Source organism: Adiantum capillus-veneris, chromosome 17 (assembly GCF_014529385.1).
Source record: "Adiantum capillus-veneris isolate H3 chromosome 17, ASM1452938v2, whole genome shotgun sequence".
Classification (NCBI taxonomy): Eukaryota; Viridiplantae; Streptophyta; class Polypodiopsida; order Polypodiales; family Pteridaceae; genus Adiantum; species Adiantum capillus-veneris.
The window spans coordinates 57,428,062-57,434,123 of record NC_140947.1 but is presented as its reverse complement, the minus strand read 5'-3'; the positions used below and the strand labels follow the sequence as shown (position 1 = coordinate 57,434,123).

At 39.6% G+C, this 6,062-nt stretch overlaps 1 pseudogene; it reads right to left on the bottom strand.

Annotated features, from left to right (window-relative positions):
• Positions 1-1,700: 1,700 nt before the first annotated feature.
• On the bottom strand, positions 1,701-5,372 carry LOC147437300 (uncharacterized; annotated as a pseudogene).
• Between the last annotated feature and the right edge of the window lie 690 nt (positions 5,373-6,062).

Sequence of the window (6,062 nt, the reverse complement as noted above, 5' to 3'; positions counted from 1 at the left end):
AATACTTTTTTTTTTTAATTTAGAGCCAGTAGGGGATATCCGACTGGGGAAAAGTGAAAAAAAGACAGAATCACGCAAGATCTGTTTCAAAGCTGAACGGGAGGTGTCATCGTCGGGCGTCGAAGTTTGCAGAGAAATATATGAGCGAGAGGAGAGATGTGAGGCGATTCGGCAAGGATAATAGCCGCGCATGGGAGCTGGCAGCTATGGGAATGCAGAGGAGGTTTAGGATTATTTTTATATGTGGGGGACGATTAAAGTAGCAACATCCACTACACGCTGGGTTGGCTACATGAGCTGCGTGTAAGCTGCTTCATACTTATGTTGTGCGTTTGAATTCCTCATCCACCTTTTATAATGAGAGAGATCTCGATTCAGTCCTAGATTTGGGATGAAAGAATGGAATCTAGAGGAGTATCGGATGAATATAATACCAGCATAGCCATTAGGATCCATACGAAACTCTTAAATGAAAAGATTTTTTACAAACTATAAAAATTAATTCAATACTTGACATCAAATGTATGCTTGACTTCTTTCGTAGTTGAGGTTTATTTTAGAAAATCAATAATTAATTTAAATTTTAGAAAAGGTCAAAGAATGTAAGGCCATGAAAGTAAAATACTTTAAAAATTAGAAAAGATTTCATTGTTTCACATGAAAAAGATAGTTTTAGAAAATCAATAATAAATTTAAAAAATAGAAATGGTCAAAGAATGTAAGGCCATGAAATTAAGATACTTAAAAAATTAAAAAAGATTTCATTGTTTCACATGAAAAGATAGTTTCAATAAAAATAGAAAAATTGAACCTACAATTACATGTCATTTTTATTCGTTTTTGTTGTGCGTGTGCGTGCGCGTGTGCGTGTGCATGCGTGTGTGCGTGTGTGTGTGTGTGTGTGTGTGTGTGTGTGAGAGAGAGAGAGAGAGAGAGAGAGAGAGAGAGCTAAAATTAAGATAAAAGTAAAATTAAAACGATTAGATTTAGCAAGTTTGACTTCATAAGACAAAGATTAGAAACACACTTTACGGTACTTTAACCAGTGCTAATTATTGAGTTTTTGAGGTGCTATAGAGTGAATCAAATTATGATGAAATTGCTTACCCAGTCAAATTGAGATTGATTATTTGTTAAGAAGCTTTTTCAAAGCCTTTATTTTCAAGCCAAATTAAACAATTAACCTGAATCTACGCAAAAAATAGAAGCATTTTTACTTGGATTGTTGCTTACAATTACCAAGCTTTTGCCTTAAAAATTAAGGGCTAATAATTTTACAAAAGAGAAATTTTATCTTTGAGTAGGAAATTTACAACACAAAAGAGGATATGCCACCATTTTCAAGATAAAGTATATTTTTGACATTGTTGGGGAAATCCATTGACATCATGGCCCAACCAAAAGAGTCGTGGCAAGCACTCAGCTTCTTTGATTTACATCTTCTACTTGCTGCCCAAAACTCTCACCCCTACTTCACTTTAACAGGCCTTCATGACTCCTCACCTTGTTTTAACTTCAAAGGTTGAAAGTTCCATCTTTCACAAGAATGAGACACGTGGAGGCCTTCTTTGACGTTGAAAACTTTACGTTGCATTATATATATTACAGATTACCCAATCACAAGATGCAAAATTATATGTTGATATATTGTTTTCTCGATGACCGCTTCAAAATATTTTAAGTCATAATAGACATTTCCATCACCAAGGCCCCAACCCCTTGTAGCATGCCCTCCACCCACCCTCTTTGATGAGGCTAAGTGATCAGAGTATTCTCATATTGCAAACAAGTTTTGATGGTGTCTAGTGGCGCATGCAATGCTTACACTGTGTACTCCAATAACTAGGCTTGGGATTGGAGAAGCAGAGCATTCCCTTGCTGCATTCTTGCGATGCCCCAAACTGCTCCATATTGTTCTTTATGCCAGACAATAAGATCCCCACCAGTATGCATTTGAAGGTGCATATGGTAGGATGGACATACCGAACCCCCGGTACAGTCCCCGCCATCCATCTGTTTGTAATGCATTTGTGAACATCAAGCCCACCCTTAAAATTTGGCTCTTTAAACCCATATTTGTACCTTTCTAATACATGAGTTAGTCTCAGATGTGTGTATAATTTATTACTTTGATCCGCTTCTCTCACTTCCCATCTCATTTTACTCGTTTTTGTTGTTTTGTTTCCTTGTACCATTAGCTTCTAGCTTATCATGTCCACAGGCGTCCATACAAGATGTGCACCATAGAGGCAAAAAGCCCGCCAATGTTAATGCAGTTTCCCATGCAATGCTCTTAGTAATTTCCAATGTACTCATGTAGAGAACGTTGTCGACAAGTTGGCATGCTTGCCAAGGAGGTACCAGACCTCTGGCTATGAGAGCTTGTGAGGAGGCAGCAAAGGATTCACTTAATGAAGTGTGGTATTTAGTGATGAATACTTAAACTATATCCATAGAAGTCTCTCTCCTACCCACTCATGTACACATAGAACTCTCAAAATAAGACAAAAATGAAAACATCCAAGCTTAGATTGTATCTAATCAAGGGTAAGATGAAAAGATTTACTGATGCATTTATAGTGGCTAACCTTTATCACCCAAACAAACCCCAAATTGTTCTTTGAAACTCTAATTTTGTGCGCACAATGATGTATATATTTTGCTTAACAATTGGAATGAGTTTGTATAACTCTTCTTGGTTCATGACAAATCAAGCAAGATTCGCTCTATAGAGCAAAATAGATATGTTCACATATAATGAATTAGAATAATCTAAGAATGGTAGAATAATGGGGAGTGGAGAGAGACGAGTTTCTTGTAGTCCTTGAGGTCCAACAAGAAATACAATCCTCTCTTGGAAGTGAATTTTACGACTTAAACACATACTAATCCTAAGAGGTTACAAAAAATGGAAAGGGTGAAAGCCGGCATTGTGTGGGTTATTAATTTAAGATAATATAAGCATAGTCAATGAGAGCTATTCTAGTTGGTTGACCATTTGAACTCTATAAACTAGGTCATGGGTTCAATTGTGGCTGGGTGATGCCCGAAGATGCCCTCTTGTATCTGCTCGAGCGGGAATGCACGGACCGCTATTAAAAAGAAAAGATAATAGAAGCATAAAGGAAAGGATCTAGTTACATTCGGTAGCTAGGCTATGTAGAAGATAGAGATAGAGGTTTATGTAGAGATATATGTGTGGTTGGAGAGAGAGAGAGAGAGAGAGAGAGAGAGATAATATCAAAGAATGTAAGGGAGAGGGAGATAGGTTTAGTTGGAGAGGAAGATAAATGGAGAGATAGAAAAACAACAAATGTAAAAGAGTAACACCTTACACAATAGGCCCACAAGTAGGTAGCCAAAACGAGTTTTTTGCAAACCATTAATTAATTAGTTTGGGGGGGGGGGAAGAAAGGAAAAGGGAAGGCTGGGGAAAAAAAGCGAAAGGAGAAAGGGGGGGGGTTGGGGGTAGGGGTAGGGTAGTGTAGGTAAGGAGGAGGGGGGGGGGGGGAGGGGGGTAATTTGTTTTTTTTAGTGCTTAAGGGAGCCCTAAGGGCAGCCAAGGCAAATAGCCTAGTGGTCTACGTACTGAGGTCAAATCCTAGGGATTAAGGGTGCTTTTGAAGCTAATTCGAATTCGAGATACTGAAGCATCTTGGGAAGATACTATGTATTGAAAATTGAAAGTAGAGCAAGTATCTTGTTGATTTTTCAAAGAAGCAAACAACTAATAAACTTTGACACCTTCTTAAAATCCTTTATTGATGAGTGAAAAGATGTGTACAATAATGATTATACAAGCTTATGGAAATGTGTGTGTGCTTATAAATTTAGCTAGAGCTTCCCTAAGGCATATATAGAAGTTAGGGTCCTTCCCATCCCATGGATTTTACTTTGCCGAGCTCCTTAAGTGCAAAAAAGCATTCTTTCTCAGTAAAGGACTTCTTGAGGAGGTAAGATTTTGATTGCACCACTATTTTCTTGACGCTTCTCAAAATCTTGATCCTTGCTTCCTCTATTTTAGCTAATAGGCTTTCCGGATGCCCTGTGATTTGGCTTAGGTGAGCAAGCATCATTTTAGCCATTTCTTCTTGGTCCTTCACCTCATTCCCCTCCCTATCCACTAGTGAGTGGACTTGGCTTCAACCTCTCTTGACTTTTAAGGCATTCAAAAAGTATGCCTGATTAGTAGCCTCAGATGTAGGTGAAGTCTGGCTTTTCCGACCTCTTCCATCTGTAGATCAATTAGGTCAATTTTGGCATGTAACCACCTTCTATGTTCAACTTCAGAAGATGTTCCTTCCTGCTGAAGGATGGTAAGCCATTCAACTTTGACTTCCAATTGCATACGACGTTCTTCTTGCTATTTATTTAACCCAGGTCATGTAGTTTTTAATGCTTTCTAAATGTTCATGGTAAATGAGTCCCAGGCTTTAGGGTTACCCGCATAGATCTCTTTTCCAAGCCTGCACAAATCTTTTTTGGCCAAGCCTTTTAGTAGGGGGTCTTTGAAGAGATGTGCACCCGTTGGGAGCAATTTTTTAGCCCCTTTAGGGTGTTGACCTTTTTCTTTGGCTTTTTTGAGTTTAGTGGAAACTAGAAAGTGATTTGACATATGTTGAGGCAGTAACCACTTTCATATCCAGCAACAACGACAAAATACAGTCGTCTTGCTAAGAGTAGTAGCGTCTATCTAGTTTGGAAGCCACCTGTATATATTGAAGCCTAGTGTACATGAAGCTTGGCATGCTGCTCCATGAGCCAACCTCCCTCAGGTCCACCAATGCCCACTTCTCATAGAGTCTAAGCCATTTAGATTTTTCAGAGCCAACTAGCATGCTAGAGGAACATGTTCTGTCTTTGCTCTTCTCCACCATATTGAAGTCTCCAATCATAAGCCACTCCCCATCAATACTAAGTTCTTTAAGGTGCTCCCATAATTAGGCTCTTTCTTTCACAGTGCATGGGCCATATATGTTTATAATGGTTATCGACTAATCTGCCCACTTGACCTTGTGTCCAAGAGCTCTCTCTAAAGAATGATTTAAGACCAACTTGGGCTCTAGGTCCCTATCAGTAATGCCTTCTCCATAGAACACTAGCTTCTTCCCAAATGCTTGTTTTATTTTGCTACAAGCATCCAAATGGCATCTCCTTGCCCTTTCTGACTTCCTCCCAGAAGAGGGAACTCTTCTTTCGTATTTTCAAACCTTTCACGTTCCACAACTCGATGGACAACACTTCCATTATTGAGACAGGGGTACAAACTCGTCCACTTCAAGGAACTCCTCTTTCGAGCCCTCTTTTCGATTGTCTTCCTCCATTGGTGCTTTCTCATTCACAATTTGAGCGCTTGACAGCTCAGTTTTCATGAGTTCATCAGTTTGGCATCGTGCAGCACCTCAAAGATGTTGTCGTAGATGAAGGGGGTTTTGCGGATGTCTTGTGGGACTTCTTTCAGCTATCCTACTATCCTCCCCTGGGATTTGAATCTCTTGCATGAAATGTTAGCAACATGTTGCCACCCTTCATCCTTCTTTCCATAGGTGGATGTCAGTACAATTTTTTTGCACCATTGGGGTGGCCGGTTTTTGTTGGGCAATGGACGAGAAACGATAACGGGGGGCTACCTTACCATTGCTAGGGTGCCTTGGAATGGCTCCTTTATTTTCTCAAAGGTTCTTGTGTTTCATTGATTTATCATTATTCTTTTTAAGTGGATTCCTTGAATCAGTAATTATTTGGGGTATTGGAGGCACATTTTTGTCCCCGACAATAGGGCATGTTGTCATGGTTGAAGTAGTGGAGCAAGTCCTAGCAAAGTACCCAAATTTATTACACTTAAAACATGCACCAAAGAAGGTGCCAAAGTTGAGGGGGCCGACTTTTAAGCCGACTCCCACATTCACCACCATGTTCTTGGGTTGGGGTTTTCTAACGTCCCAACAGATGCACACTTTATGAGTTCAGGTACATGTTGCCTTACAGGTTGGAACAAATAGGTTGCAGGGGAGTCCCAAGCAATGTTGTCAATTCCTTCAAGCTACTCCTAAGCCAACCGG